Genomic DNA, 22217 nt, shown 5'->3' on the forward strand with positions numbered 1-22217 from the left:
GGAAACATTCAGGACCTGGGCAGTGAGTTTTGAAGACTTAATAAATATAAATGTTCATGGAAGCTATGAGGAGGTTGCAGGGAGCCAAGATGGTGCCACTGCACTCCAGCCTCGGCGACAGAGTAAGACTCCACCTCAACAACAACAAGAAAACATGTAATTTACACCTTAACTGATTAAAGGCATAAACACATAGGGTCATTTCAATAGATGCAGAAAAAAAATTGTTTGACATTTATTCATTAAGAGGACACAAGCTGACTTCATGTTTAGACAGACCTGACTTACAGGCCTGGCATAGCCACCAATTAGGTATACATGACTTTGGCAAGTTATTCAACCTCTTTGAAGTCACAAATACAATGGAGATGGTAAAACTCACTTTGCAAGGTAAATGAGACATATAGACTGTTGTCACTTTTGAACCTGGGTACAAAGATCATAAATAAAATACTAGCAAACCAAATTCAAAGTGTATATCATAACCAAGTATATCAGAAATACAAGTTTCGTTTAATATTTTTTAAAATGAAAAATGTAATTTACAGCCAGGCACTGTGGCTCACGCCTGTAATCCAATCACTTTGAGAGGTCAAGGCGGGCAGATCACCTGGGGTCAGGAGTTGGAGACCAGCCTGGCCAACATGGCGAAACCCCGTCTCTACTGAAAATATAAAAAATTAGCCGGGCGTGGTCGGGGGCTGGAACCCGGAGAGGAGGAGGTTGCAGGGAGCCAAGATCGTGCCACTGCATTCCAGCCTGGGTGACAGAGCAAGACTCTGCCTCGAAAAAAAAAAAAAAAAGTAATTTACACCTTAATTGATTGAAGGCATAAACACATAGGGTCATTTCAATAGATACAGAAAAAAAATTGTTTGACATTTATTCATTAAAAATAAAACTCTTGGCAAATTGAGTGTAGATTTCTTAAACTGGTAATGAGTATCTATAAAAATACGGCTAAAAAAGCAGAGCTTTTTTAATTGATAAAGAGTATCACTTAAAAGTATATCATTATACTTAATAAAGAATGAAAATTTTCCTTTTGATACAAAACTTAGCCAGGCATAGTGGTGCATGCCTGTAACCCCTGCTACTCGGGAGGCTGAGGCATGAGAATCGCTTGAACTCAAGAGGTGGAGGTTGCAGTGAGCTGAGATTGCGCCTCTTCACTCCAGTCTGGGTGACACAGCGAGACTCCATCTCAAAAAAAAAAAAAAGAAAAAAAATCCTTTTGAGACCAAGAATAAGAGACTTCTTTATTTACCATTGTCCTGGAGGTCCTAGCCACCTCAGTAAAACAAAATACATATAAATAAAAGGTATTAAGGATTGAAAGGGAAGAAACAAAATCCAAAAACAACTATATATAAATTATTAGACTTATTAGAAACTTAGAAAGTTTATTGAATACAAGGAAAATATGGAAAAATCAATTGCATTTTTATATACCAGCTATAAATAGTTTTTTAAAGTTTTAAAGAAAGACAATTTATCATAGCATTAAAAATATCAAGTACCTAGGACTCTAACAAAAGCTGTACATATCTCTAGAGGGAAGACTAAAACTTTGTTCAGAGACATTAAAGAAGACGTAAGTCAATGGAGAAATATGCCATGTTCAGGCTCTGTCTCCTCCACCCTACTTTTTATTGCTGTGGACATAGTACCCTACCTGGAACCCAAGTCCTGTGCTTCAGAAAACTTCCTGCCTCCAGTTCTTCCACGTGGAGGATCAGTCAGCTACAAACAAATGTCAGTATAAGAAGGAAGAACTCGGTGGCTCACTCATGTAATCCCAGCACTTTAGGAGGCTGAGGCGGGAGGATCACGAGGTCAGGAGATCGAGACCATCCTGGCTAATATGGTGAAACCCGTCTCTACTAAAAATACAAAAATTAGCCGGGCGTGGTGGTGGGCGCCTGTAGTCCCAGCTACTCGGGAGGCTGAGGCAGGAGAATGGCGTGAACCCAGGAGGCGGAGCTTGCAGCGAGCCGAGATCGCGCCACTGCACTCCAGCCTGAGCGAGACTCCATCTCAAAAAAAGAAAAGGAAGAACTAAAAACTAGTTGTTCAGAAACAGCTCCTGATAGTCTCAGCACTGTTGTATCCAGTCCTGGACACAAGGTTACTTTTAGTAGCGGGGATGGCAAGGAACACTCTACTGGGGCTGCATGGTGGACCCTGATCTTAGAGAGTTCTCTAGACAGAAGAAGAATAGGCCGCATTTGTAGACTGGTTCACTCTATCCAAATCATATTATTTCTTTTGACCCTTAGTACAATCTTACGGGGAAAGAATTTGTGTTATCTCCATTTCATATGCGAGAAAGCTAAGGCTCTTCAAGGTTAATGCCAGCCAGTACCCACAGTCACTCATGGAGCTAGGACTCAAACTAGGCTCTTTGATATAAAATTCAGTGCATTCTCATCTATAAAAGCAATATTTCTTTTTGAGAGAAGTCCTGTCCTACCACATTCACCAGGGAAAATACAATGTCTTATGGATTCCTGAATTTTGGATGACTGCACAAACCTTTTGCTGGTGCCTCTATTTTCAAACAATGAGTTTCTGTAAGAATTATATTTTTACATCTTAAGAAGGAAAGGAAAGAAGAGAAAAAAGAGAGAAGAGACTTTACAGTATTTGTCTTACAAATTGGCAGTTGCTATTTTTAGACAAGCCAAAACCTCCCTTCTCTTACCTGTGAAACTGAGACAATAGATGTGCCTCTCTCTCAGGCTTTGGAGGATTAAATAAAGTAAAGAAAAAGAGAACTAGCCAGGTGCGGTGGCTCACGACTGTAATCCCGCACTTTGGGAGGCAGAGGCAGGAGGATTGCCTGAGCTCAGGAGTTCCAGACCAGCCTGGGCAACATGGTGAAACTTTGTCTCTACTAAAATACAAAAAATTAGCTGGGCGTGATGGTGCGCGCCTGTAGTCCCGGCTACTTGGGAGGCTGAGGCAAGAGAATTGCTTGAACCCAGGAGGCGAAGGTTGCAGTGAGCCAAGATCACGTCACTGAACTCCAGCCTGGGCAACAGAACAAGACTCCGTCTCAAAAAAAAAAAAAAAAAAAGAGAGAGAGAGAGAGAGAGAATTAAATAAAATTTTTAAAAAAGGGTTCTCCACTGTGCTTAACCCATGGCATGTGTTCAATAAGTGCTAGCTATTGCTATTAACAACTACTACACCATCAGAAGATAACCCTGCGGGCTTTACAACAAGAGTGCTCCCCAAAGCAGGGCAGAGGAGACACAGCACCAGACTGACTATAGCCTTCTTTTGCCAGGTCTTTGTGTTATTTTTGAAGAAACATCCCGTTCCTGGTGAACTGCAGTGGGCAGAAAGACCCCTAGGAAGTAAGTGTTTTGACTCTCAGTACGTAATTCACAAGGAAAGTCACATTGTTTAAAATATCTTCTTTGTTCATTTGTTCATTCTTTCATTATTTTATTCAATAGACTCTTTTATTGAAGAGCCAGCTATGTTGCAGCCACTATGCTAGTATGGAAAGAAATATGTCACAAGATGGCATTTCAGAGGAAACTGTGGCAATCATCTTAGGCTTCATAATATGGGGGTTCTGGACTGTTCATTGGGAGGAAGACGGGGCAGAGTATCAGGTATGGTGGAAAAAGCACAAGATTTGGCATCAGAGAGATCAGGATTTCAAAGAGGGTGCTACTTACTTTCTGTGTGAACTTGAACAAATCCTTCATATCTCTAAACCTCCATTCTCTCATCTGTTAAATGGGAATGACACACATACATTCTATGATGGGTTATTATAAAGATTCAGTGGGTTCATGTAAGTGAAATGCCTGGCCCCTAATGGATCCTCCTTCTCACAAAAGCAATATGGTGCTCTGCCTCTACAACTTCTGCACTCCACATTGCATTTTTTTTTTTTTTTTTGAGACAGAGTTTCACTCGTGCCCAGGCTGGAGTGCAATGGTGCGATCTTGGCTCACCGTAACCTCCACCTCCTGGGTTCAAGCGATTCTCCTGCTTCAGCCTCCCAAGTAGCTGGGATTACAGGCATGCGCCGCCACACCTGGCTAATTTTGTGTTTTTAGTAGAGGTGGGGTTTCTCCATGTTGGTCAGGGTGGTCTCGAACTCCTAACCTCAGGTGATCTGCCCACTTGGCTTCCCAAAGTGCTGGAATTATAGGCGTGAGCCACCGCATCTGGCCTCCACATTGCATTTTTATCTTTTGTGTCTTCTTTTTCATTTTAAGCTTGACCTTGATTTGCTCTTATACACATAATAATAATAATAATAATAATAATAATGATAAATGGAGAAGTGGGTAGAATACACCGTGTACTTTGTCCCTAACTAGGAAGCCACCTTCCCACACAGCCATTATTGCTTCAGGCGCACATTACAGAATCTCAAAGGCCAGCTGTCCTTAATTGTCCATAACCAGGCATTTCAGGCCATCTCTGATTAGTACATCAAATGCATCCATTTGGTGCAGGTGGACTATTTCCATATTTGCTCTTTATACCTCAGTAACTGGTCAGACTATTTAGAGGGAAAAAGAATCTTGCAAGGCAGTTGGCTCTAAAGGAATGCTGAATATTTCATTCTTGGGCTCTTGATGCATCAGAACAAATCCCCTTAGTCTTCTTCTGGATACAGAGTGATGGCATTGGTTCTTTATGTACATTCAAACCCTGCCCTAAGCACTGAGAAAGTTGTTTTGCTCATTTATTTACATATGCCTTTATTCATTAATTTAATAGCCATTTATTGAGCAACAACTATGTTCCAGGCCTGTGCTAGATCTTGGGGATATATCGGTGAGAAAGACTGGCAGACTTACATTCCACCAGGATAGGCAGACCAAAAAACATGTCATCAAATAAGTTAACAAGAAAATTGTGACAAATACTATAAAGAAACTGTATCTGGATAGTGTAATTGGGCAGAGAGGGACACAGAGAGATTGGGTGGTCAGAGTGGACCTTTCTGAGGAGAGAATATTTAAACTGAGTCCTGAAGAATGAGAAGCCAGTTATGTGAAGAGCTAGGAAAGAGGTTTCTCAAAAAGGGAAAGGTTAAATGCAAGGCCTCTGAGTTGGAGAAGAGCTTGATAGGTTTAGAGAAATGAAAGGAGAGTAGAGAGGTTGGCAGGAGACAAGTTAAGCAGGGTTTTGTAAACTAGGACTATAGATTTTACTTTAAGTACAACTCATTATGCATTCAACAAACACTAACTGAGTGACTAATATGTGCCAGGCACTATTCTAGATGCTGGGCATGGAGCAGTAACAAAACATAACAATCTTTCCCTCTTGAAAGTTATATTCTAGTGGGGAAGATAGGAAATAAACAAAATAAATAAGTAAAATAGATAGTAATTTTAGATAGTGCTAAAGAGACTGTAACAAACCAAGGAAAGGAGTTAAGAAGTGTAGGACTGTAATTTTAGATAACAGTGGCCAGATAAGTCTGCACTGAAAAACTTACATTTAAGTAAAGGTTTGAGGTGTCCATGTGCTGCCCAGGAGCAAAATCCTGGGTCACTTCAATATTTAAAGGTCAGGGAGAAGACCAGGAAAGGAGAATGACAAGGACCACTGGGAAAAGTAAAAGAAATATTAGGCACATGTCCTGAAAGCTGGAAAATATTTCAGGGAGAAGAGAAAGCAACCATGTAAAATGCTGCAGATGGTAAATAAAGATGAGGACTGAAACATGATCATTTGGTTTTTATTTGTTTGTTTTTTGAGACAGAGTCTCACTCTGTCACCCAGGCTGGAGTGCAGTGGCACCATCTCAGCTCACTGCAACCTCCACCTACCAGGTTCAAGCAATTCTCTTGCCTCAGCTTCCCAGGTAGCTGGGATTACAGGCGTGTGCCACCACACCCAGCTAATTTTTGTATTTTTAGTAGAGACGGGGTTTTGACATGTTGGCCAGGCTGGTCTCCAACTCCTGACCTCAAGTAATTCGCTCACCTCAGCCTCCCAAACTGCTGGGATTACAGGAATGAGCCACAGTGCCCAGCCCAACACATGTTCATTTGATTTAGCCATGGGGAAGTTATCGATGGCCTTGAGAAGAGCAGTTTCACTGCTATAGTGGAGACGAAACCTGGGTAGGAATATGTTCAGGAGAGAGTTGGAGAAAAGAAACTGGAGATTCAGAGTGTAGACAACACTTTCAAGGAATTTGCTGTAAGGGTAAGGGATTTGAAATGGGTCACCGGCCACAGGAGAATTTACATCAAAAGAGGTTTTTCTCCACTTTAAAAAAAATGTTCAAACGTACAGAAAAGTTGAAGAATAGTAGAATACTCATATACCCTTCATCTTATTGCAGCAATTGTTGACATTTTGCCAGATTTGCTTTCTCTCTAGAGAAAGGATTTTTAAAATCTTTTTCAAATTGCTAAGTGTAATGCATATACAGAAAAATTGACAAGACAAAAATATATAACTCAATAAATGATCAAAAACAAGCACACGTAACCACCACCAATATCAAGAAATGTGCTTTTGGGTTGGGGTTTTGTACATAGCCGAGCAGCTCCCTCGCTGTGATCTATTCAGTCAGCCCTCAACACAAGGGTTTGTCAAAAAAAAAAAAAAAAAAAAAAGGTAGCATCCTCATAGTCCCTTTGTGCCCCCTCACTCCCATCAACACATAACCGCCATCCAGAATTTATGATAATAACTTCTTGCTTTTCTTTCTAATTTTACCACATAAGTTTCTAAACATGACAGTTTAATTTTTGCTTGCTTTTGAACTTTAAGAATCAAATCATTTATGTAGTAATATTATTTTACATTTGACTTCTTTAGCTTAATATGTCGTTGTGTGTTTATTGTTCCACTGTAGTGTTCTGTTGTAAAAATATGCCAGCTTTTATTTATTCATTCTACTATCTATAATGATGTTAGTTGTTTCCAGTTTTTTGCTCCTATGAATAATGCTGAGTGCTGCTATAAATATGTTTGTTTTTGTCTCCTGATGCACATATTCATGCATTCTTATCCAGTACATTCCTACGAGTAGAATTGCTGGGTTGTAGGAATGCATATTTTCAAATTCCATCGCTAATACAGAGAGTGTTCCGGATTGGTTATACCAGTTTACATTCCCATTAGCAATGTATGAGAGCTGTTGCTCCATGTCTTCACCAACAGTTGGGATTGTTTGTCCTCTTGAGTGGGTGCACAGTCGTATTTCATTGTTGTTTTAATTAACATTTCCCTGAATACTGACATTCATTGGCCATTTGGATATCTTCTTTTATAAAGTGCCTGTTCAAGACGTTTGCCCACTTATAAAATTAGATTTTTTAGACTTTTTCTTATGATTTGTAGCTGTTTTTCTTGTATACTAGGGATATGAGTCCTAGTAGATTATATGTGTTGCATATATCTTCTCTCACTCTGGTTTGCTTTTTCATTTTCCTAATGCTATCTCTTGATGAATAAAGCTCTTCATTTTCATGTAGTCAAGTTATCAGTCTTTTCCTGTATTGTGCTTTTTTGGGTTATGTTTAGGAACTTTTCATTGTCTCAAGGTGGATACACTCCTGTGTCATCTCCTATAAGGTGTGTTGTTCTATCCTTCATATTTAGGAATATAGTACACCTGGAGTTTTTGTATTGTCTTTTCTTTTTTAGCATTTGGATATCTAACGACCCAGCCTCATTTATTGAAAAACTTTTTCCTACTGTTCTGAAGTGTCACTTTTGTCATAAATTAGATGTCCTATGGAAGTTCATTTCTGGGCTTAGTATTTTCTATCCTTGCAACATTACCATACTGATTTAATTGCTATAGCTTTATAAGTCTTGATATTCAATAGGACAATTACTCCTACCTTGTTCCTTTTCAAAAGTTTCTTTTCCATTCTGGGTCCTTTCCATGTTTCTATAAATTTGAGAATCACCTTATAGAGTCTTATAAACCAAGTCCTCTTGGGATTTGGATTGGAGTTGCATTGAATCTGTAGATAATTTGAGATGAAGCAGTATCTTTAGTGTCATTGGGTCTTCCAATCCATGAATATGGTATAGCCTCTCCTTTATTTAGTTGTTCTTCTTTTTTTTCAGGTGGATTGGGGGAGAAGGAGCCAATTCAATGTCTACTCTTTATTGGAAAGAAGAAACTTTACAGCGCATTTCGAGCAACTTAGTGCAGAGGCTCAGTGAGTCAACTGGTGGGGTACCAGATGGTAATGGATTTCACAGTTAGGGCATTGCTGGGTCTCACCTTTGTGCAGCCAAAAACTAGAGGACAGCACTGTTGTACTCTTCACAGATGCAGCCCACTATTCACTTGTTGGTGATGGAGGAGACTAAATTAGGGTCTTCTTTGGTGCCAGAATCTTCCTTTTGGAGTAGTGTGTTGTATGGGTCCAGTCCCTTTCATGCAGCCATTATGACCTACATCTCCAGTCCAGACACATCATCATCAGTAGGAACACCACCTTCAGATGCCATGGAGCACATCAAGGCTACCCACTGGAACCATGGGCCCTCAGAGTCTGCAAGGCCAGCACTCCAACTCTGTGGCATAACCTTGAAGCCATATGCTCGCGACAAGCAGCAGCACTTCTGGGAACAGGCTGCAGAGATAACTTGAGTTCTTCCTTAATTTCTCTCAATAAGGTTTATCGTTTTCTATATACAGGTTGTGTACTTTCTCTTCATATGAATTTATTCCTATTTGAAACTTCAGATGCTGTGGAAATTGTATCTTTTTAAAAAAAATTTCTAACTGTTTATTGTCGGTATGTAAAAATATAACTGATTTGCATATTGGTCCTTTATCCAGCAACCTTCTTAAATTCACTTTTTAATTCTAATAATTTATCTATAGATTCTTTTGGATTTTCTATGTATGTAACTATATCATTTGTAAATAACGCCAGTTTATTTCTTCCTCTTCCTCACTCTGACATTCTAAAATGTCTCCTCTTTTCTATAAGTACTTTAAAAACAATGATTAAATAATTTATTTATCTGGAGTTTATTTTGAACATTGAGTATGCAGTGCGGCTCTAAGCTAATTTTTTTCCCAGATGGATATCCTGATTTTTATGTAACAGTTATTAAATAAACCATCTTTCCTCAATAATTTGAAATGAGACCTTTTTAATAGATTAAATTCCTATGTGTTTTTGATTTCATTTTTGTGGGGTTTTTGTTGGATCACTGAACTCTTTTCTCTTTTAGTTATTGTAACTTTAAAATGTTTTAATATTTGGTAGATCTTTATTTTTGGAATATATATATATTTCTATTCTTATTTAATTTTTCATATAAATTTGGGAATCAGCTTATCTAATTCCAAAATAAACTTCTATTTAGATTTTTATTAGGAGAGCTTTAAGTTATAGATTCTATTTATAAAGTTGAGCTTTCCGGATAGGTGCAGTGACTCACACCTAGCACTTTGGGAGGCTGAGGCGGGTACATCCCTTAAGCCCAGGAGGTCAAGGCTGCAGTGAACTGAGATTGTGCCATTGCACTCCAGCCTGGGTAACAAAGTGAGACCCTGCCTCAGAAAAAAAAAAAAGTTGAGCCTTCCTATCTTTTTCTCTATTTCTTTTCTTTTTTTGGCAGAGTCTCACTCTGTTACCCAGGCTGGAGTGCAGTGGTACAATCTCAGCTCACTGCAACCTCCACCTCCCAGGTTCAAGTGATTCTCCTGCCTCAGCCTCCTGAGTATCTGGGACTATAGGCATGCACCACCACGTCCAGCTAATTTTTGTATTTTTAGTAGAAACAGTTTTGCTATGTTGGGCAAGCTGGTCTCGAACTCTGGACCTCAGGTGATCTGCCTGTCTCGGCCTCCCAAAGTGAGCCACTGCACCTGTCCAAGGGCTACCTTTCTAATGGTTCAAATTGTTTGTGTCACTTAATACTTTAATATAGATCTTGTGCATATATCAATTTATTTCTAGACATTTATCTTTTTTGTTGGTATTGTTAATAAAGTTATTTTCTTCATTATGTTTCCAAACTGGTCATTGTTTGCTTGAATGTTGCTTATTAACTTTTCTGTGAGTTAATTTTGGGTTTTTTGTTTGTTTGTTTTGATTTATTTTGTTTTTGCTTTTGCTTTTTTTTTTTTGAGACAGGATCTCACTCTATTGCCCAGACTGAAGTATAGTGGTACAAACACGGCTGAATGTAGCCTTAACCTCCTGGGCTTAAGAGATCCTCACACTTCAGCCTCCCAAGTAGCTGGGACCACAGGCGTACACCACCATTCCTAGCAAATATTTTTGTTTTAATTTTTATAAAGATGAGGTCTCACTATATTGCCCAGGCTAGTCTTAAATTCTTGGGCTCAAGCAATCCTCCTGCCTTGGCCTCCCAAAGTGCTGGGATTACAGGCATGAGCCACTGTGACCAGTCATTCTGTGAGTTAATTCTGTATAATCCAATCACTGAACTAAATTCTCTTCTTGTTTGTAATAGTTTTTCAGTTGATTCTCTTGTTTTTCTCAGGTAAGCAATTTATATAATTTTTAAACAACATGTAATTTACTTCTTCCTGCCTGTTTTTTATTTCACTGATTTCTATTAAGAGATTTTAAGCAGGAGAGCCCTCCTGCTTAAATCTAATCTGATCACAACATCAAAAGATTACATTGGCTGCAAAGGTGGAATCAAGAAAATCATTTAGGTGTCCAGTAACAAAAGATGGTGTCTTGAGCTAAGAGAGCGGCAGTAGAGGTAGAAAGAAGTAGGGAGATGGGAGATATATTTTGGAGGTCAAATATGTGGCAGAGAAAGGTTAATCATATTATTCTAAGGATTGGAAACTTCGTGGAAGTCTTAGAATATAAGAATCATAGTTTATTGGAAGAGACCATAAATATAATCAAGAGTCTCTAACCCGATGCATTCTCAGTTTCATTACAATTTCCTGGCTACTTCCAGTGGTAGAGAACTCACTACCTCCCAGGGCAGCCATTCAATTTATTCAATTCACTCCACAAACCCTGCTCTTTGTCAGGTACTGTGAGGGACCCTAGAAAACATGGATAATGAAGATCCACTCCCTTCTCTGGGGAGGTAATGAAGATTCACTTCCTTCTCTGGAGAAGCTCAGAGAAATGGACAACACTTTTGGAAAGTCTCTTTCCTGGCTGGGCAATGTGGCTCAGGCTTGGCAACCTTTCTAATGGTTTAAATTGTTTGTGTCACTTAATACTTTAATATAGATCTTGTGCACTTCTTATCAATTTATTTCTAGGCATTTATCCTTTTGTTGGTATTGTTGATAAAGTTATTTTCTTCATTATGTTTCCAAACTAGTCATTGTTTGCTTGAATGTTGCTTATTAACGTTTCTGTGAGTTAATTTTGGGTTTTTTGTTTGTCTGTTTTGGTTTGTTTTTGTTTTTGTTTTTGCTTTTGTTTTTTGTTTTTTTTTTCTTTTTTGAGACAGAATCTGACTCTGTTGCCCAGACTGAAGTGCAGTGGCACAAACACGGCTGAATGCAGCCTTAACCTCCTGGGCTCAAGAGATCCTTCCACTTCAGCCTCTCAATTAACTGGGACCAGTGGCTCATGCCTGTAATCCTAGCACTTTGGGAGGCCAACACAGTAGGATCGTTTGAGCCCAGGAGTTGGAGACCAGCCTGGGCAACATATGGTGAAACCCGCATCTCTACAAAAAATTAAATACATAAATACAAAAATTAGCTGGGCATGGTGGCATATGCCTTTAGCTCAAGCTTTCTGGGAGGCTGAGATAGGAGGATTAGTTAAACCAAGGAGGTCAAGGTTGCAGTGAGCCATACTCATGCCACTGCACTCCAGTCTGGGTGACAGAACCAGACTCTGTCTCAAAAACAAACAAACAAAAATTTAAAGTGCAAATTTGCATATGAATTCAATACAGAAGACATTTAAACCTTGCACTGCCACATAATTATTTTGTGAAAAAATGACATACTTTTTGAATATGTATATATCAAAACCAAAAATTAAGTGTTTACCTTTTCGTTTATTGACAACTGTTTGTTTGTTTCTTGTTTTTTGTTTTGTCTTTTGAGACAGGGTCTCACTCTGTTTCCCAGGCTGGAGTGCAATGGCACCATCAAAGCTCACTGCAGCCTTGATTTCCGAGGCTCAACTGATCCTCCTGCCTCAGCCTCTCCAGCAGCTGGGACTACAGGCACGTGCCATCATGTCTGGCTAATTTTTTCCATTTTTTGTAGAGACAGGGTCTCCTTATGTTGTCCAGGCCAGTCTTGAACTCCTGGGCTCAAGTGATTCTCCTGCCTCAGCCTCCCAAAGGCTGGGATTACAGGCGTGAGCCACTGTGCTAGGCCTCTATTGACAACTTTTTTTTTTTTTTGAGACAGGATCTCACCCTGTTACGCAGGCTAGAGTGTAGTGGCACAGTCTCCACTCACTGCAACCTCCAGGTTAAAGCAACTGTTGTGCCTCAGCCTCCCAAATAGCTGGAATTACAGGTGTGCACCACCACGCCCAGCTAATTTTTGTAGAGACGGAGTCTCATCATGTTAACCAGGCTGGTCTTAAACTCCTAGGCTCAAGCAATCCCAAAGTGCTGGGATCACAGCCTCCCAAAATGCTGGGATTACGGGTATGATGCACTGCACCCAGGTTTTACTAACTTATTAAGTAACTGGAGAGTTTAGTCCCTACAGTTTTATGATGCATTTTTAGGTTTCAGTTCCCAGAGGTCGTTTTTTACAAATCTTGAAGATGTACCTCTGTCCAGCTTGCCAGCCTTTTTCTGTCATTTCCTTGACTGTGTTCATATATATTCTGATTCTTTCCAATTCCTTCCTGCTTTACTAGCTGTTTCTTAGTATTAATTCCTTGAGTTGCCAAATAAACTCAAAACTTTAAATTTAATGTGTACATAGAAACTAAATCCACTTTCACTTGTTTAAGTGGGTCCAACTTCTGCAACAACTCATTTCAAGAAACAGACATCATGGTCTTTAGCATATCATCCACAGCACCAATGTAATTCTCAAGCATTGACAAATACTCATGAATTTCCACTGGATAGTCTTCATTAATTTCTTCATCTGCCATAATGACTGACTCACAGCCTTCAACTCCAGTCCGCCGGAAAGTGGCCAAGCAATGATGGTATCAATTCATACTTTCATTTTGGTTTAATGTATACTTTTTTTATTATTATTAGAGACAAGGTCTTGCTCTGTTCCCACTGAAGTGCAGTGGTGGGATCATGGCCTTCTGCAGCACAGAACTCCTGGGCTCAAGCAGTCTTCCCATCTCAGCTTCCCAAAGTGCTAGGATTACAGGCATTAGCCACCAGGCCCAACCTAAAAAAAAAAACAAAAAAAAAACAAAAAAAACCTGTCTTTTTAGGAATTTATTATATCAAGTGTATGACTAGCTTTGGAAACAATATACTAAACAACTATGTAATCAATTACCTTGCTAGGCTCAGCTGATTAGCATTACAAAAGTATTTGTCCACTGAAAAGGCTGGGAATAAAAGTAATAACACATATGGAAGGAAGTTGATAAATATTGATAAATGTTACAAGTGAAATAGAAATATTTGATTTATCCAAGATAGGCGATGATACAAAGTCTGCTTTTACAGACACTATAATATCCATTTCCAAATAATCAACCTTTTTTTAAAATGGGCAACAGTCCACTACTCTTCCAAAGTATTAATAGTTATGTTAATCACGTGTTCAAAATCTTCATCCTATGTAACAGTCAATATATTTAATGAAGATATTATCTTCTTGATACAGCATTTTAATGCAACATTTGAATAAGACTACATTTACAGTATCAAAAGTCTTAATACAATTTGACGTGTTTTCCCAAATGAGTTGCAGAAAAATGACAAGGAGAGAAGAGTGCGTTTTCTGTAAAGAGGGTAACCCTGGTCAATTCAGAATTGGAGACAGCTGTGAGTTATAATGATTCCTCTGAGAATTGTCATATTTAAATTAAACTGATGATCTGATAGCTCGGGGAATAATTCCTGGTGCAAGTGTTGTGGGCATTTTGCATCCTGCATGATGTAAGATAATTTTTCTCCCTGAATGTTTTCTTTGAATCTAGGTAATTTGAACTAGTATAAAAAACACTGGTGGCCAGGTATGGAGGCTCATACCTATTATCTCAGCACTGTAGGAGGCTGAGGTGAGAGGATCACTTGAGCCCAGGAATTCAAGACCAGCCTGGGCAACATAGTGAGACCCTGCCTCTAAAATAAAATAAAATAAATAAAAATCATTGGTTATCCTATCAGAGATCTCAGACTTTGAATTCTGATATGAATGTTTTGGAGAAATCTAATAGTTTTTTTATCTTGCACATGTTACTTTTCTAATTTTTTCATACTTAAATAGATTATAATATTTCCCTAATAAAGATGCTGTGAAATTGCATAAATGCAATGTGTTTATTTTCACTCATTTGATTTCCATATACATAAATGTATATATAACTAACATAAACCCTTACTTAGTAGGTGTTTAGTAATGTCAGAGAGCAAATTCCCTACCATGTATTCCCTTTCTTTTTAAGCCATTCATTGCCTAAGTAATTTCTCTCTCTCCTTACCCGACATTTATTGTGTCATCCAGTTCTTTTGATTTGGCTTCTGCAATGCATTTCCAACGGGTTTCATAATTTTCATTCTTTCCTGAATCCTCAGTTCAGGATTGCAACGACCTTTTAACTAATTTTTTTCACTCCCTCTAGTCTTGCCACTTCCAATCCATCTTCCACACTGTCCAGAGCTTCTCAAAACACAGTTTTCATTATGAGTCAACATTTCTTGCCTAAATAATTTTAATGACCAATCTTTATATTGCAGGGATCTTGTCTCCTTCATCTTGCAATCTCCATAGTCAAACAGCATGTTCCATGTTTACCACCCCCTTCTATCAGCTTCTGACATTTTCTGTGATTGGATTAGGTTATAGCAAACTTTCTGAACAAAAGATCTATAACTGACTTTTTATTTTATTTTATTTTATTTATTTATTTATTTATTTTTTTGAGATGGAGTCTCGCTCTGTCGCCCAGGCTGGAGTGCAGTGGCGTGATCTCGGCTCACTGCAAGCTCCGCCTCCCGGGTTCACGCCATTCTCCTGCCTCAGCCTCTCCGAGTAGCTGGGACTACAGGCGCCCGCCACCGCGCCCGGCTAATTTTTTGTATTTTTTAGTAGAGACGGGGTTTCACCGTGGTCTCGATCTCCTGACCTCGTGATCCACCCGCCTCAGCCTCCCAAAGTGCTGGGATTACAAGCGTGAGCCACCGCGCCCGGCCTATTTTATTTTATTTTATTTTATTTTATTTTATTTGAGACGAAGTCTTGCACTGTCACCCAGGCTGGAGTGCAGTGGCACAATATTGGCTCGCTGCAGCCTCCACCTCCCGGGTTCAAGAGATTCTCGTGCCTCAGCTTCCCAAGTAGCTGGGATTACAGGTGTGTGCCACCACACCTGGCTAATTTTTATATTTTTAGTAGAGACGGGGTTTCACCATGTTGGCCAGGCTGGTTTTGAACTCCTGACCTTTGGTGATCCACCCACCTTGCTCTCCCAAAGTGCTGGGATTACAGGCATGAGCCACCATGCCCAGTCTATAAGTGACTTTAAAACACATGAAAAAGATGTTCACTTAAAATAAGGGATGTGCAAATTAAAACTAAGATATTAGCTTTCATTAGTTTGGCAAAGATCAACAAGTTTGACCATAAATTATTTTGGCCAGGATGTGAGGAAACATCCTCAAAGTTAGTTGGAGGACAAATTGGAACCATCATTTTAGATAACAGATTTTTTTCTTTTTTTTTTGAGTCAGGGTCTCACTCTGTCACCAAGGCTATGGTGCAGTGGCCTGATCTCACCTCACTGCAACCTCTGCCTCCCAGTTTCAAGCAATTCTCGTGCTTCAGCCTCCCGAGTAGCTGGAATCACATGTGTATACCACCACACCTGGCTAATTTTTGTATTTTTAGTAGAGACAAGGTTTTGCCATGTTGGCCAGACTGGTCTCAAACTCCTGGCCTCAAGCTATCTGCCCTCGCTTCAGCCTCCCAAAGTGCTGGGATTATAGGCATGAGCCACCACATTTGGCCTAGAGAATAATTTCTTAATATTTATCAAGAATGACCAAAAGTTTGACCCAGCATTTTTAATTTATCCTACAGAAATACACATGCAAAGATATATACAAAGAATATTCATTGCAGTATCATAACATAAGCATCCCAAAAGATGAGAAATAGACAAAATGTCTATCAACAGGGTGATAGGTTATGTAAACTGCAGTGTATCCGTAAAATGTAATCCTACAGACACATTAAAAAGAATAATGCAGGCTGGGTGCACTGGTTCACATCTGTAATCCCAGCACTTTGGGAGGCCGAGGTAGGCGAATCACTTGAGGCCAGGAGTTCCAAGAACAGCCTGGGCAATATGGTGAAACCCTGTCTCTACTAAAAATACGAAAATTAGCTGGATGTGGTGATACACGCCTGTGATCCCAGCTACTCAGGAGTCTGAGGCACAAGACTTATTTGAGTCCAAGTGATGGAGATTGCAGTGAGCCGAGATCGCACCACTGCACTCCAGCCTGGGCATCAGATGGAAACTGTCCCCCCCAAAAAAAAAAAAAAAGTGATGTGCGTGTACTGATACGGAAAGATCTCTGAAATAAAGTTTAAAAGCGAAGTGCAGAGCAGTGTATATAGTATGTTATAATTTTTATAAAACTTTAAAAATATATACATATATATTAAATATTAAAATATCTCTGGAGTAATATACAGGGGTTAAAGGGAGTAGTTGCCATTGAGGAGGTGAGCGAGGGACAAGGGATTCGGAGTGGTAGAGAGACCACTCTGGCAAAGTCTTTTCATCAGGCACAGAGCAATGGTTAAGCAAGTTATGGCAGATCACATTGATGATATGAGTCTGGTAAATCTCATATATCAATCCTGATGTCTATTGCATCCCAAAACAGTCCTATGAGGTGGCATTGTTTATCTCTAACAGAGAGGGAAATTGATGATGGATGAGATTGAGTATCTGGTTGAAATCCTTGTATTGTTAGAAGCAATAGGGATTATGAATCCAGGCCTATCTGGCACCAGCTCCCTGCAGCCTGCCTGGAAAGTATCTCAGCTGTAAAAGATATCCCATTGTATTCCAAGTATCACTCATGTCTGTGCTCTTTCCCCACTAGACTGAAAGCTTCTTGGAAAGAAGAGCCATACATCACTTCATCACCGCCACTATCACAATGACTAGCACATGACAAGTGTTCAGTAAAAGTTTATTGACTTGAACAGTTAGATGATTTTCTTTGAGCAATCAGATACTTATGAGATGTAAATGCCACAATCTGCCATCTTTTCTAAAAGGTAGACTATTTTGATTTGTGTCCTCATCACACGAAGCAATTTAAGAAAGAAAAAACAGGATGGTGAGTGTAAAAACTACAGCCGCAAAATTCAGGAGCAGGCTGTTTTCTTTGATGGTGTTTGGTTTTCCAGGGCATGAGAGAAGAATTCAAAACTTTCTATGAACACTTGCCTCTCCACAGAACTGACAGGGCTAAGTGTGAAACAGACTCTGCACTTTATCCTGTGAAATGTTTTACTGGATGGCTCTTGTTTCTAGCTCCATTTAGACTGCTCAGAGCAGAAGCTGGCCCCCGCCTGTTTGCCCCTGGAGGATTCCCATCACATGTCAGCGATGTCTGTGTCCCCACTAGCTCTAGTGACCTGCCTCTGCGATGTGCTGCAGACACTACGCTCAACGGCAAAGCGTCCAGCCTCTGGAAAACTGGTATTGAGAGACTTTCCAGAGCATTAAGAGCTCTTAAAGGACGCTCTAAACTTACTGGCAATTTTCTAGAACGGTGCTTAAAGCAATATTTAGTTTCCTGAATCTGTAAGAAAGGCACTCTTTTATTGGTCTCCCCTAATTTCCCAGCTTCTCTGAAAGCATGAGTCAGCCAATGGAAGAACAGTGGGGAGATGAGTCTATCAATTTAGACTCAGCCTTTGGGCCTATCAACTTAGAATCTCGGAGAATTCCTTTCCTAGGATCACTTGGACAAAGCAGAAAGGTGTAATGGAAATAGCACAGATAGAAAGCAGATTAACCTGAGTTTAAAACTAGCTTCGGTCAACAACCAGTCACGTGACCTTGGGCAAATTACCTAACTTCTTCAAGGATTTGTGTCCTCATTTTGCAATATTCTTGTGAAAATTTGGTAGGTCATCATCAGCACAGTTCCAGGGACAATAAAGCCTTTTTTTTTTTTTTTTTTTAGAGATAGGGTCTTGCTCTGTTGCTCAGCCTGGGATGTAGTGGCACAATCATGGCTTACTGTAGCCTCAAACTCCTGGGTTCAAGCCATCCCCCCACCTCAGTCTCCCAAGTAGCTGTAACTACAGGCATATGTCACCATGCTCGACTACTTTTTAAAAAATTTCTTGGCCGGGCATGGTGGCTCATGCCTGTAATCCTAGCACTTTGGGAGGCCGAGGCGGGTGGATCACCTGAGGTCAGAAGTTCAAGACCAGCCTGACCAACATGGAGAAACCCCGTCTCTACTAAAAATACAAAATTAGCTGGGCGTGGAGGTGCATGCCTGTAGTCCTAGTTACTCTGGAGGCTGAGGCAGGAGATTCGCTTGAACCCAGGAGGCAGAGGTTGCGGTGAGCCGAGATCGTGCCATTGCACTCCAGCCTGGGCAACAAGAGCAAAAACTCCGTCTCAAAAAAAATAAATAAATAAAAATAAAAAAATTTCTTGGCTGGGCACGGTGGCTCATGTCTGTAATCTCAGCACTTTGGGAGGCCAAGGTGGGCGGATCACCTAAGGTTGGGGTTTCGAGACCAGTCTGGCCAACATAGTGAAACCCCACTACTAAAAGTACAAAAAAATAGCCAGCTGTGGTGGCACACCCCTGTAGTCCCAGCCACTTGGGAGGCTGAGGCAGGAGAATCGCTTGAACTGGGGGCAGAGGTTGCAGTGAGCAGAGATCATGCCACTGCCTTCCAGCCTGGGCAACAGAGCGAGACTCTGTCTCAAAAAAAAATTTTTTGGGGGTACAGATAGAGTCTCACAATGTTGCCCTGGCTGGTCTCAAGTCCTGGTCTCAAGTGATCCTCCCACCTCGGTCTCCTAAAGTGCTGGAATTACAGACATGAGCCACCACACCCAGCCTCCAGCAACAATAAATCTTGTTGAGCAAAATGAGTGAATAACATACTTAAGATGACAAGCATGTAGAGGAGCTTAATAAATATTAATTCTTCATCGGGATAAAGGCCAGAATTTAAAAATAAATACATAAATAAATAAATGTTCATTATCTTCCCACTCTCTGCCTTTCTCACCTTCAGTTCAGGCTATATGTAGCCCTTCAGCAAATTTTTCCCCTTCAAGGTCACTTCTAAAGGTCACCAAGACCTATTTTTAACTAGAAAAAAAAAAAAAAACAATAAACAAGAATTAATGAAAGCACCAGCCTAGCCAACATGGCGAAATCCCGTCTCTACTAAAAATACAAAAACTAGCTGGGCATGGTGGTGCGTGACTGTGATCCCAGCTACTCAGGAGGCTGAGGCAGGAGAATCACTGGAACCCGGGAGGCGGAGGTTGCAGTGAGCTGAGATCACGCCACTGCACTCCAGCCTGGGTGACAGCGAGACTCTGTCTCAAAAAAAAAAAGGAATTATTGAAAGCAAAGAGGAAACAAGTGGAAATGTATTCACTTTCAGTTTCTAAGCCCCTAAAGATGGCCTTGTTTTTCTGTTTGTTTAGTCAATAATGGACCTATCCATGTTGTTTAACAGAGAAAAAGTTTAATTTTTATTTTAAAACCCATTTATCTATAGTGTTGCAAAATGGGTTTCAGATAAACAACAGACAGCGGCCATTGCCAAACAGTGCATTTGAAACTTTTATACTTTTCTTATGAAGTCACCGTGGCTCAGTAGTTCAGCACGTGACTTCAACCTCTGACCAACCTAGATTAGAGTCCAAACTTGTCACTTATTTTCCGTATGGGCTTGGGCAATTTTCTTAATCTGTCTGACCCTCATTGTGCTCATCTGCAAAATGTGGCTAACAAGGGTACTCACCTCATGATTTTCATAAGGATTAAATGAAATAATTGCCATGTCTACTGCGGTGCCTGACACAAGGTTCCTGTCAACTAATTGTAGCTATTATTATCATCATCTCATTAATATAAACCCATGAGGTAGCTACTTCTATTTTACAGGGAAAGAAACAGAATCTTGGACGATGAATATAAAAATATTTGGTACAGCAGGGTGCGGTGGCTCACGCCTGTAATCCCAGCACTTTGGGAGGCCAAGACGAGTGGATCGCTTGAGGTCAGGGGTTTGAGACCAGCCTGGCCAACATGGCAAAACCCCGTACCTACTAAAAATACAAAAATTAGCTGAGCATGGTGGCACGTGCCTGTAGTCCCAGCTGCTTGGGAGGCTGAGGCAGGAGAATCACTTGATCATGGGAGGCGGAGGTTGCAGTGAGCCAAGATTGTGCCACTGCACTCCAGTCTGGGTGACAGAGCAAGACTCCGTCTCAAAAACAAAAACAAAAACAAACAAACAAATGAACAAATAAAAAACATAAAAATATTTAGTACATCACCAAGCAAATAGTAACAACCCATAGGTGAGCTTAAAAAGAAATTCAACAGTCTCCAACCTGCAGATTAGGAGTACTGACCCTCTATTCTTTGCAAGCATTTTGTGTAGGAAGAAGAAACTGAAAACAGCCTGTTAACTTGTCTGTCTGTCCTTATCTGTTAGGAGGAAATGGTCAGAGTTCCTGTACAGCTAGTATGTAGGCACTGTAGTTGTAAGTACTTGTTAATCAAATAAATGGAGGGGTGAGCACCCAGGAGCTCTCGTCTGGATGTTCCCAGTCAGGAGCTGCACCCGCACTCATGTCTGCTCCTGTCGCCCTATCTTCATTGCTACTTCATTCCTCAACTTAAAGCTTCAGGAAAATCCACAGAAGGTCTTCACTGGAAGATGAGAGGATGTAAACAAAAACCTGAGCCTTCCTTGAGATGTCAACCCTGAAAATTATATCCAAAGTTCAAAAACACGTGCCATGCACATCTAATTGAGAAACTGTGGTAGACTATTAAAGTTGGGCACCAGAAAGACTGTAACATTCCTGTGGATGAGCAGGTCTCATGTTGCTTTAGAAAGAAACATGCTTAAAGTCTGAATAAATCAATGGTTAAGCTTTGGAGACCTTAGTTTAAACAAACATATCTTAGCCTACAACAGAAATATAAACATGACCCTAAAACACATTTGCAAATGATTTTCTTGGCCACAGACATAGAAGAGTACAAAACTATGATCCCCAAAAGGACCCTTAAGTTTGGATTTTATTTTGTAAAATAAATTTGAGAGTCCCCTTAGGGATCATAGTTTTGAACTGTTTTATGTCTGCGACAGAAGAAAACATATAGAAAAGAAATGTAAAAATTTAAACACGAAAGCATGTTTGTGCATTTCAAAGAGAGAAACATTAGTCTAGAAGGGAGAAAATGAAAGTCTGTAATAGTGGCTTTAGGGTCAGACAATCCTAGGCTAGAATGCTAGAATTCTGGCCCAACCAATTACTCGTAGGTGAGGCTGAACAAGTCATACACATGTACAACTACACACACACAGATACACACTCACACACACGATTGTAAGATTAAATAGATGGTTACTGTTAAGTACTTACCACAATGATGCATAGTACACAGAATGTGCTCAGTAAATAATCTTTTTTTCTGCTTTTTTATTTTTATTTTTAAAGAAACAAGGTCTCAGTCTGGTCTGAAACTCCCAGCCTCAAGCAATCCTCCTGCCTTGGCCTCCCAAAGTGGTGGGATTATGGCATGAGCTACCACACTCAGCCAGTGATAGTTTCTATTATCAGAGAAAGAACAGAAAGAGAGGCCAAATCCCTTGACAATAATTTCTCTTATCCACCAGAGTTCCCAGACAGTCGCCAGAAGCAGTGTTTTATTGCTATGTTTACAAGGAATTGCCTAGAAGAGAAGCACCTGTGATGTGGGGACAGCATGAGATTTAGGATTAGAAGAATCTAGGCCCCCAGTTCTGACCCTGACACTTTCAGGCAATGTGTACTTGAACTAATCACATATCATCTCTGAGATTTGGGTTCCCC

At 40.1% G+C, this 22217-nt stretch overlaps 1 pseudogene; it reads right to left on the minus strand.

Moving 5' to 3' along the window:
• Window positions 1-12663: 12663 nt before the first annotated feature.
• LOC116476165 (nuclear nucleic acid-binding protein C1D-like) lies at window positions 12664-13058 on the minus strand (annotated as a pseudogene).
• Window positions 13059-22217: the final 9159 nt, after the last annotated feature.

This window comes from Hylobates moloch, unplaced genomic scaffold, assembly GCF_009828535.3.
Source record: "Hylobates moloch isolate HMO894 unplaced genomic scaffold, HMol_V3 SCAFFOLD_11, whole genome shotgun sequence".
NCBI lineage: Eukaryota > Metazoa > Chordata > Mammalia > Primates > Hylobatidae > Hylobates > Hylobates moloch.